This window comes from Acomys russatus, chromosome 29 (assembly GCF_903995435.1).
Source record: "Acomys russatus chromosome 29, mAcoRus1.1, whole genome shotgun sequence".
Taxonomy (NCBI): domain Eukaryota; kingdom Metazoa; phylum Chordata; class Mammalia; order Rodentia; family Muridae; genus Acomys; species Acomys russatus.
Window position 1 is genome coordinate 11,170,455 of NC_067165.1, and position 12,284 is coordinate 11,182,738.

The 12,284-nt window shown below is 47.5% G+C and overlaps 1 pseudogene; it reads left to right on the forward strand.

The window, feature by feature from the left end:
* The first annotated feature begins 1,741 nt into the window (after nucleotides 1-1,741).
* On the forward strand, nucleotides 1,742-4,149 carry LOC127211937 (oogenesin-3-like; annotated as a pseudogene).
* Nucleotides 4,150-12,284: the final 8,135 nt, after the last annotated feature.

Genomic DNA, 12,284 nt, shown 5'->3' on the forward strand with positions numbered 1-12,284 from the left:
GAGCAAGCTAGAGAGCTAGCCAGCAAGCAGTATTCTGTGGTCCTACTTCAAACTCCTGCTTGAGTTCCCACCCTGACTCCCCTCAATGATGGCGTGTGACCTAGAAGTGTAGGCCAAATAAACCTGTTTCTTCTCCAAGTTGCTTTTGCTCAGAGTGTTTTTTTTAAAAGATTTATTTATTATTTATACAACATTCTGTCCACATGTGCACCTTCCCACCACAAGAAGGCACTAGATCTCATTACAGATGGTTGTGAGCCACCATGTGGTTGCTGGGAATTGAACTCTGTACCTCTGGAAGAGCAGATGGTTCTCTTAACCTCTGAGCCATCTCTCCAGCCCTGTCCCTGCTCAGAGTGTTTTATGACAGCAACAGAAAGGAAGCTAGAACAGACAGATGTAAACTCGCAATGATAAAGACAGTGGGTGAGGCAGCTTTAGGAGACAAGTCATTATAAGAGATTTCAGGACCATGGCAGCAGGTGGGAGACTAGAGTCCAGTAGGAGTGCAGGGAGATGGTGGGGAGGGGGGGGCATTGGGGGTGGGAAGCTCTGTCCCTTGGGATTATCTGTGTCTGCTGGACCTGGGCATAATATATAGCCAAGAAAGGGTAGAATTTTTTTGTTTGCTTTGGTCTTTTTTTGGAGGGGGGGATTGAGACAGTGTTTCTCTGTATATAATTGCACCAGCTATCCTGGAACTCTCTCTGTAGACCAGGTTGGCCTCAAACTCCCAGAGATCCGCCTGCCTCTGACTCCAGAATGCTGAGATTAAAGGCCTGTGTCACCATGCCCGGCAAGAAAGGGTAGTTTACCTCCCCTTAGCAGAGCCAGAAAGTCCCAGAATGCCTGGTGAATTAATAGTCTGCCTTAGGTGGTCTGCTTTCCCACTCTGCACAGAACACCAAAGGATCTCTATTGGCTTTCCAGCGGGGAGGATGCAGACTTCCAGGGGACACGAGTGTCACAGAAGACCTTCTATGGGCGGGAAGAGTAGAAGGAAGTTACCTGGTGGCTGACAGGTGGTGCAGCCACCAGCTCAGACACTGTACACTTGAGTATGAACTAACAAAGGTTACCACACATTGGAGGAATGCCTCCAAACCCAGAATAAAACAAACATATAAAATATCCTCAGGAACCAATGAGAGAAGCAGGAAGGAACTAAAAATACATTTCTAAGATTCTGTTAATATACTCAGAGAGGGTCAGTAAGAAACTGGATCCATCAAATAAAACTATATGGAGTGAATCAAAGGAGAAGAAAAAGCCAAGAATACTTAAAAATACACACAGTTTCAAATTTAATCCAATGGCTCAGTCTTGGAGCCTTGAGTCACAGCCTGGCCCTGCCTGGATATGGAGACCTCTCACCAGTGTCCAGATCAGCTTGGTGAGAGCTCAGGCTTGGAGCCTTTCTGCCACCTTCTCCAAAAGGCCAGTTCAGGCAATAATCAAAGATTGGTGTCATTAAGTAATGGTGCCAATTTAGAAGATTCCATTGCCTGTTCCAGGCAGGGTAGCTGGAGAGGAGTGGAGATTGAGGAACGCAACTGTTCTTCTTTAAAACCTGTCACGCCGGGTGTGGTGGCACACACCTGTAATCCCAGCACTTGGGAGGCAGAGGCAGGCAGATCTCTGTGAGTTCGAGGCCAGCCTGGTCTACAAAGTGAGTCCAGGACAGCCAGGACTATAAGAGAAATCCCGTCTCAAAACAAAACAAAACAAAAAACCTGTCACAATGAGAGTCCAGGCCCCACCCACACTCCTGCAGCTAGCAAGACAGAGGCCACTGAGAGAGGAGGCTTTGGACTCCTGCAGCTAGCAAGACAGAGGCCACTGAGAGAGGAGGCTTTGGCCATATCTGCCCTATAGGACCTGCCCATGAAGATACTCCCCGGAATGTTTCAGGAGGCCTTCACCTACAGACCTACAAAGATCCTGAAGGCTGCGGTACCTGCCTGGCCCTTCCCATGCCTTCCCATAGGAGCCCTGCCAAAGTCCCTCCACCTGGAGACTTGGGAGGCTCTGCGTAATGGACTTAGATTCACTGATTACACAGACGTTTCCCCCAGCAGGTGCAAACGCAGAGTGCTCAGATTGACAAACCTGCACCATGACTTCTGGATTCCATGAAGGTGACTGCTCACCGCAGATCATGACACAGAAGCCACCCGTGGAGACCTGTCCTGACTCAGGGGGCAAATATTTGAAGGTGGTAAACTGACCTCAAATTCACGTGCGACAAGCTCGACGAATGGGCCACGTGCTTGTTGCAGCGGGCCCAGCGGCGAAAGGTTTCCAATCATCTATGTTGTAGAAAGTCCCCGCAGATCTGGGACTCCCCTAGCCCCGCTCCCCTAGCAATCTTCAAGACCGTAGATCCAAAGTGAGTACAGGAGCTGCAGTGGAGTTGTTTGTTGATAGAAAGAACACTTGGCTCCTCTTGGACCTCAACCTGGGGCACATGAAAAAAATCTGCACACACTCACGCGAGATGATGTCACACGTGACAGCAATGTGGATGATTCTGAAGAGCTGGAAGAGCAAATGAGCACGTTGATTTCTCAATCTCCAAAACGTCCCTGTCTCCAGAACCTCTCTGTAAATGATGTCTCCTTTCTAGAAGGCCACCTCAGGTGCCTGGAGACCCTGTCCATTACTCACTGTGACCTCTCATAATCAGACTTGGATTGCCTACCCCACTGTCTGAGTGCTGTATTTTTTTTTAAGATTTATTTATTGCATATGATTGCTTTATCTGCAGAAGAGGGCATCAGATAACATTATAGATGATTGTGAGCCAACACATGGTTGCTGGGAATTGAACTCAGGACCTCTGGAAGAAGAGCAGGCGGTGCCCTTAACCACTGAGCCATTTCTCCAGCCCCGAGTGCTGTATTTTTATGTGATTTATTCCTTGAAGTTCTCCTTGAGAGAGTTAGAGATAACCCTGCAACCCCTGGAATTGGTGTGGTGTAGAATGGGGGAACTCTCAGTTCAGGGCACCCCTGCCCACCCTGAGCCAATGCTCCCAGCTCACCAAGGTCAGTTTCTATGATGATAAACTCTCTCAGCCTATCCTGAAGCACCTCCTGCACCACACAGCCAGGCTGAGCCAGCTGACCCTGGAGTTTTACCCTGCCCCTCCGGAGTGCTTTGATAACAGGGGTGAAATACTAACAGACAGAATGGATCGGCTTTGCTCTGAGCTCCTGGATATACTCAGGGCAAAAAACACAGCCCAAGAGAGTCACTTTTTTTTTTTTTTTTAAGATTCATTTATTATTATGTGTACAGTGCTCTGCTTGCATGTACTCCTGCAAGCCAGAAGAGGGGACCATATCACATTACAGGTGGTTATGAGCCACCATGTGGTTGCTGGGAATTGAACTCAGGACCTTTGGAAGAGCAGGCAGTGCTCTTAACCACTGAGCCATCTCTCCAGCCCACGAGAGTCACTTTTACTGCGAGCCAATGCTAGAACTGTTGCGGGTCCTTTTGTCTGCGACCTGGAGGCCCAACACTGTCTTTTCCGGCACCAAATGGGGTAAGATGGATGCTGGGACTGAGAGATGGAGGCCTAGTATTGGAGATGGACGGACTTATGAGTGAATGCACACTGCTGACGTGAGCATAAACATGCCAAGCTCCTCAATGCCTGAGACACACTGGAAAGGCAGGGTCCTTCCCTGAGCTGGTGAATCGATGCTGCCTCTGTGCAGGAAGTATTAACAAGCATGATTGCCTTCTGTTGCAACAGAAACACCCGTCCATGAGTAGGTTGTCCCCTTCTGTCGACTGTATACAATAAATGCCGAGTTTCTGTGTTTCAGGTGTGTCTCCATTACACTTGTTCCTGAGGAAAAAAAAAAAAAGTAATACAATGTTGTGAAGGCCAAATTAATCTGCCATGTGAAACTTATTTTTAAACAAATAAAGTAAAGCCCTGCCTGGTGATAGTTTTCTATCGTTGCACCACAGAGCGCCACCAGCTAGGAGCTCCAAACAGCATTGTTTCGTTACTCCCAGTTCTGCCCCTCAGGGTTTGGGCACACTCAGCTGGATTCTGCTCACTAGAACCCAGAGGCGGGCTTTCGTCTGGACATTCTGAGGAAGAGTCCACCACCATGCTCCTCTAACTACTAGCAAAATGCAGCTCCTTGGATGTAGGAGTTTTTGTTTTTGTTGTTTTGCTTCTTATCTATTTTATCTGTGTTTTTATACCTCTACTTCCCGTCCCCACCCTGATCCCTTCCACACTCCAATGCCAGGTAAGGAGGTGTAGGTGTCTCAGGCTACTTCCTACTGTTTAAGGATGTAGTTCCTTGGGGGGCAAGTCCAATCTTTGTCGTCAGGATATCCAGCAATAGCAAACGCAGCAGCAGGGCAAACCAGCAGCCACCAGTAGCCACCAGCAGCCACCAACAATCACCAGCAGCCACCAACAATCACCAGCAGCCACCAGTAGCCACCAGCAGCCACCAACAATCACCCGCAGCCACCAGTAGCCACCAGCAGCCACCAGTAGCTGAGGCGGGCAGCAGTAGGGAAAGTAGCAGCTGCCCTCTTCTCTGGAGCACCCCCACCCCCAGCCCTTCTCTGGGCTTGGTATGTATCCCCTCTCATGGTCCCCAGAATTAAACTATCTGCAGCTGGCAAAGGCCACGCCCCTCTCAGAGCCACAGGAGGCAACTAGTCTGCTGCTGTGGACAATCTGAATCAGCCCCATACCCCACACCTGAGATCAAAACAAAAGCATGTTTACATGACTACACTTGGAGGTACGGCCCTGCCACTCTTGCTCACCACACCGGCTTTGCACACCACCCCTGAGTCTTTGCTGTCAACTGCCGGCCACTCTCAGCTCACCCTCTGATAACTCCCTCCTCTGTGAACTACAACAGGATCTAGCAGCTGCAGCTGAGATGTGGGGATATTTAGTCAAACCCAGTAAGCCACCTGAGCCATTTAAATCAAGGCTAAGAATTTTGTCCAGTCAGCAACAGATGCAAAACATGAGGAAGGTTCTGCATCCTTTGCGGTTTTGAAGAGGGAAGGGCACACATGGAAGAGACCTAAGAGCAGCCTCCAGAGCCAAAAATGCCTAATGAAGCCAGGCATGGTGGTGCAAATCTTTAATCCCAGCATTTGGGAGGCAGAGGTAGGCGATCCCTGTGAGTTCGAGGCCAGCCTGGTCTACAAAGTGAGTCCAGGACAGCCAAGGCTACACAGAGAAACCCTGTCTCAAACAAAACAAAAAATGCCTGATGATCATCAGATAGTGAGGAAATGAGGCCCTCTGCCCTTCAATCATAAGGAAGCTTGAAGGTGAATTTTCTAGAAGCTCCAGGAAGAGCCTGGACCAGAGGTCGTCTTGATTTCAGGCTTATGACGCTGTGGGATGGGAGGCCAGCTCACTGTTCTCGGACTTCTGACCTGTTGAACTCAAGGTAGTAAGCAAGTGTTTTAAGTCACCTAGTTGTGGTGACTTACTGTGAAGCCATAGAAACCAAATAGCCCAGTGTGCCTTTGGCCTGTCATTCTCAAGCTCATCCTTTGTTGATGTCCTAAGAGTCGTTCTGGAGCCAGGTGGTGGTGGCTCAGCCTTTAATCCCAGCACCGGGAGGCAGAGGCAGGCGGATCTCTGAGTTCAAGGCCAGCCTGGTCTACTAAGTGAGTCCAGGACAGCCAGGGCTGTTACACAAAGAATAAATACAAAATAAATACAATCTTACGGAAGTTCTGATTCCTAGATGAAAAAAATAAAAATAAAAACAAAACAAAACAAAAAAGAGTCATTGTGAGGAAAAACCAAACAGGGATGCAACGCCCATTCCTCAACTCTCCCTCATTCTGTCTCCACTTCTCTAGAAAGTTCCTCACGGCCTCTCTCTACACTAGGTCTGCTGTGGCGTGTCCTGAGCTGTACTAGTCATAAGTGCACGGCAGACCCTCCATCTTTGGAAGGGCATCAGTCTCGTATTTCCAGAGCGTCTGAGGCCCTGCCAGAATGGACTGTGGGAATATCTGTTGGAGAAGTCTGAGCTAGTTGGTGAGGAGGCAGGAATGCTCCTGCCTGAGACTCTGAAAAGCACATGTTTCCTGACTTCTTGTCTTCCTGTCCTTACCTTGTATGGGGATTTTAAAAACTCTTTTATATGTGTACATGATGTGAGTGCTGATGTGTGTGCCATAGTGAGTGTGTGGAAGATGTATGTGCCACAGTGTGTGGAAAATGTATGTGCTAGTGAGTGTGAGGAAAATGTGTGTGCCACAGTGATTGTGGGGAAGACGTGTGTGCCCACAGTGAGTGTGTGGAAGACTTGTGTGCCAAGGTGAGTGTGTGGAAGACTTGTGTGCCACAGTGAGTGTGTGGAAGATGTGTGTGCCAAGGTGAGTGTGTGGAAGACATGTGTGCCACAGTGAGTGTGTGGAAGATGTGTGTGCCACAGTGAGTGTGTGGAAGATGTGTGTGCCACAGTGAGTGTGTGGAAGATGTGTGTGCCAAGGTGAGTGTGTGGAAGACTTGTGTGCCAAGGTGAGTGTGTGGAAGACATGTGTGCCACAGTGAGTGTGTGGAAGATGTGTGTGCCACGGTGAGTGTGTGGAAGATGTGTGGGCCACGGTGAGTGTGTGGCAGTCAAGCAGGCTGAGTGTCCTTACCGTCTGGCTTGTTGGAGACAGGCTGTCTTTGTTGTCACTGCTGCCTCTGCCCTGGTCCTGGAGCTTCGGGGGATTCTTCTGTTTTGACCTCCTATCTCCCCATGGAGAGCTGGGATTACAGGTGTACATGCTGCCTCACCAGACCCCTGTGTAGGTTCTGGGGACTCAGGTCCTCAGCTTTGCCTGGTAAATGCTTTACTTCCTGAGCCGTCCCGAGCCCCTACCTTGAGTGTAGAAACTGACATTTGTAACCGTGAAACGCAAAAGGCCAGAGACCTCTTCAGTCTGATCAGTGGGATGGGTGCAGGATGTATTTTGGCTGGGCATGAGCTTGATAGCTCCATCACTTTAATGTGTTCTAGTGACTCAGGCAGCTCTGCGCTGGAAGAGTCTGGGACAGGCTGAAAAACTAGTGAGATTTTGCTAGCTGCTCCCAGAGAAGGGTTAGGCAGGAGTCACGTGTCTATAAAGACCTGGCAAATCCGCTTATGAAGGTACATTGTTCTGCTGGAGGGGGCTTTGTTTCCATGATCTGTTACAGGAAGAAGATAAAAAACGAGTACAGGGGACACCAGGAAAAAGTCAGGGTTATGCCCATAGCGCTCAAGAAGAGGAAGGTGCAGGCTTGTGTGTGCATAGAAGTGACCAAATCTCCAGAGCAAAAGGTAAATGCAGAATGGACCCTGGGCGCCCCTTCGTGGTTACTTTGATAACTACACCTAACACAACCCAAGACACAGCCAGTGCCCAGCCAGTGCGCACTGATTTCCCAATGTGAGGACCATTCACTTATTCAGGAAGAACACTTGTGTGGTTAAAGAAAAAAAAAATTTTTGTATGAATGCATCTGTGTTTGGTGTTGTGTGTCTGTGTGCCTTTGTGTTTGCTGTATGCAGCCGTTCTCAAATACAAATATGCACAAACTATTAATGTATGTACCTTGAGAGTATGTGAATTGGGTGTGCAAATATGCCCTAGGTGCTAGTATGCAAGCATGGATTTGTGTGCGCTAGTGCCAAACCCTGAGTGTGTATGTTGTATCTGTTGGTATGATCTTTCGTGTGCTTATGTCTCAGTGCATGTGTTAATGTAACTTCTTGGGGCTTGGCTTTCTTTTCTGTTACACATTGAAATAGTTAAGCTCCATAATCTTATTGTTTGTTTAAAGTTTGCTCTTGGATGCAGGCCTGCTCTGGAATAACTAGCAGATGCAAAAAGCATCCATTATGTATTTTTGCAATTAGCCAAAAACCCAGAAACTTTTCTTAAATAACAGACACAATTCTGTGGGTTGCTTATTGCTGGGACCCACCTCCTAGCCAGCTTGCCTTGGGCCCAGCCCCAACATAGGCCAAGCCAGAGAGGGTTTTCAAAATGTCCCAAGTGAGATGGAAAAACCCATTAAGGCTTAGAGAATAGAACTCAAGGGAGTTTACAGGGAGAAAGGAGAGAGAGGAGGAGGAGGTGGATGGGGGCGGGCTGAGCAGGGAGAAGACTGGGAGGAGGAGACGCAGATAAACAGGAGGGTAGCCTCCAAACTCCAAAGTGCTTTGTGGGACTGGCTCACATAGCCTAAGAGTCACACAGCTTTCGGCTCTGTGCTCAGTCACATAACCACAGGCCACTGTCGGCACTCGGTAACCTCTCACGAAAGGCTTTCTAGGGCACTTACCTTTTCACACAGGGGCCTTCACTCCTGCTATCAGGAGGCTCACCCACATCCTTTGTTAGTGTCTTTTTTTTTTTTTTTTTTTTTTTTTTTTTTTTTTTTAGTGCTATTTCTCTATGGAAGCACACAGTTCCTCTTCTCCATTACAAAGCTACCTCCTAACCACTAGGAGCAGCCCTCTCAGCAGCCTTTGCTTAGCAGTTGCCCCTGGAAAGCAGAAAGAGAAGCCAAAGGACCATCTCAGCATTTGGGTTCTTATAAGAAGGCACAAATCCCCAGGATGCCCTGACCCTTCCCTCCATCTCTATGGCTAAAGAACTCCTGTGTCCTGGGTCTCAAAATGGCCTGAGAATATATTTGGGGTTCCAGGTGAACCTCAGACTCAACCACAACTCAAACATGATGGCTACTGAACCACAGAATCTCAGGGCCAGAAGACTGTTTGCATGCATCTAGGGTAGGGGACTTATGTTCTTAAGAAGCCCAACTCGCTGTTGGAAACTCTTACCTTAGGTCTTCCACACACTGCTTCCCCACCCTAACTCTGCCCTCAAGCACTGCTCAACACACCTACTCCACCTCCTTTCAGAGTCTGGGGTCCTTTGTGCTCTCCCAGCCTTTCAAGGTCATATAAGCTGTAAGATAAAAGGAGCAATGTGACATCCCTTTGACAATTCCTCTAATGAGAAGACATGGGGACCCTCTTAGAGTGCCATTCCCTTAGTCCTGGAGCTTCTGGAATGGCAGACAAGACAACTACTTCCTTAGTGAGCTTTCATTTTGTGCCTACCAACTATCAGTCCTCTCACAGTAAGCACCTATTCTGCACTAGGCACTGTGGATAGACTCGGTGTCTTGCCCACAAAGCTGCACGGCTGTGAGTATCCTGGGTACTTTTAGTATAGAGGTTCTTAGAGTACCAGCATCACCTAAAAGTTTGTAAGGAATACTAATTCTAATAGGGTGCAAAGACTAGTGGATCCCTGGGCGCAGTGGTAGCCAGTCTAGCCTACTTGGTGAGTTCAAAGCCAATGGGAGAGCTCTCTCAAAAAGCAAGGTAAGGCAGCACCTGAAGAGATGATGCCTGTCCTTTGTCCTTTGCACACATGCACCTGCATACACACTCATATACACAGAGGGAGGGAGCGGGAGAGGGGGAGAGAGAAAGAGAGAGAGAGAGAGAGAGAGAGAGAGAGAGAGAGAGAGAGAGAAAGTATTTTTAACCATACACTAGATTGACTGGCTCAGAAACCCACAGGCAGGGTGGGCTGCATTCTGGGTTTGACCAGAGCTCACAAAGATTCTGTTTGGTTTCTCCTCAGATCCTATAAATCTTTCGCCTTTTACAAAGATTCTGTTTGAGAACTACTGGTTGGATTCATGCAAGGAACCTTTAAAATTAAATTAGATTTCCTGGAGGTGGAGCCGGAGGCATTGGCTGTGTTTTAAGCATGGTTTAAAATACATAAATCCGATAAACGCTCATGAAGTCCTGCTGCACAGTAAAACGACAGTCCTGGAGCATCATGGGATGACTGCTTCGCCTTTCCAAATCCTCAACTGGATGGTGGTAGAAACAGCATGCTGGTGCCAGAGGACAACTCAGGCGAGCAGGGCCCTCAGCCTTGCTCTGGTTCTGACTGTCTGGAGGGCCTTGAGGACACTTCTCTCTTCTGTTACACAAACCCTTAGTAAGATCTGTGTTGGGGGATGGTCTGATGTATTTTGATGCTAATTACTGCTTGCTATCTCTGTGACCCACCTTTTGCTTAATAAAAAGCCATCCTACCTGGGCAGGACAAAGGAGATAGGTAGGGCTAAGAAAGAGGGGGAATTCTGGGAAGAAGAAAGACCTGAAGGGAAGAGAGGAAGGCTGCCATGAGTTAGATGGAGGAGAAGCACATGGCCAGCTTGGATGGAGAATCCGGCCCAGATGAAGAACATTAGCAAGTATTTGGGATTATGGATGAGAGGTAGTTTGAGAGAAGTTATTGGAAGCAGATGGCATGGGATTGAGACAAGGATCCCATGCCTGCCCCACTATGGGAGGTAGTTTAGAGGATTGATATCTGCCCTGCCCCAGGTTAACTAAGGCTATTTTAAAATATAACAAATGTCTGTGTCTTACTTGACTGCTAGCCAGGCCTACGGGTAATATAGATAATTAAAAAAACAAAAAACAATAGATCTGCACTTATCCCCCATCCTGTAAGAGAATATGGAAGAAATATAACTCGGTCTTTTAAAGCATCTTTCCATACTCAACAACTGATCAAGATTTGGGGTTTCAGGGCTGGCTAAATGGCTCCACTGATAAAGTCACTAGCTGCCAACCTAACGATTTGAATTCTATCCCTGGGAACCACACAACAGAAGTAGGGTAACAGCTCCCGCAGGTTGTTCTCTGACCACCATTGTGCAGAATAGTGCTCACCCCAGCCAATAACGTAATTTAAAAGTTTAGATAAAGAAAAGAACCACAATGCTTGGGTGTTGGAGAGATGGCTCTGTGGTTAAGAGCATGCCTTGCTCTTCCAGTTGACATGAGTTCAGTTCCCAGCACTCACTTTGGGTTAGCTCACAACGCTGCAACTCCAGCTCCTGGGGCTCTCACACTCTCTCTGGCCATCTTGGACACCTGCACACATGTAGCATACACGCACACACACACACACACACATAACCTTTTAAATTAAAAGAGGCATGGTGATGCATGCCTCTGTAATCCCAATAATCAGGACACACAGAAGCAGGGGGGTCATTGTAAGTCTGAAGCTAGCCTGGTCTACACATGGGCCCCGGACAAGCCAGGACTCCATGGCAAAATACGGTCGCAATACAAAACAAATGAAAGGACTAGAGAGAGAGCTCAGCACCTAAAAGTGCTTGCCACCAAGCCTGATGGCCCGAGTTTATTCAGCAGGACCCACCTAGTGAACTGACTCCCACAAGTTGCCCTCTGACCTCCACATATATACCATGGCGTGAGCATGCCCCACCCATAAATTTAGTGCAATAAAAACAACAAAAATACCACAATGCCCAACTAAAAGAGAGCGCAAACTGCATGTATGCCAGTTGATGCTCGCCTAGTTCCAATAAATATAGTCATTTTTAAAGCCCTGAGGATACACTGTAATTTTATAAGGTTTCAAGCAGATATTTTTACTAAGTGGTTTTGAATCTAAAATGTAAACCAGAACTTTGCCTTTGTATGACAGAGATTTATTTTTTCCATGTCCTAACAAAACAATAGTGAAATGGAGGTGCAATGGGTCAAAACAAAGCTAGGGCCAAGGAGAAGGTCACGAAAACCTGATGACCAGCGTTCAATCACCAGAACCCATATAAAAGTAGAAAGAGAGAACTGACTCTACAAAGCCGTTCCGGCTTCCACATGCACACTGTGACGAACTCACACACATACACACACACTACGCTTAAAAAATAAAATAAAAAGAACTAGCATGGATGTCTGCCAGAATGGAGTTTTCAGGTCATACTCCTTTTTCTTTTTAACCTCAGAGTCACATTTCAAATCTGTGTGGCGTGTATGTTAAAAGCAGAGTGAGCTGGTGCTGTCCAAAGCCCGTCCCTTCCTACCTGTACTGTTGCCTGTTCAACCGCTCCCAATCTTCAGGGCCAAAGACAATAAAGGCCCAAGGGGATCACACGCCTCCCCTTCTGGGCTCCAAAGTTCAGAGACATACCTTGGAGCTACAGCTCCTGCCAATGTTTTCTCCTTTCTGTGTCTTCTATCCAACAAGTTTTTACTGAGGGCCGACTATGTATTTCTTTGCAACAAATACTTATTGAGAGCCCATATGCTCTTGGGCTCTGAAAAACAAGGACTTATAAACTTATGTGTGTTTAGACAGTTATTTTGGGTTTTTTGTTTTGTTTTGTTTTGTTTTTAAAGATTTATTTATTATGTACGTAGTGTTCTGCC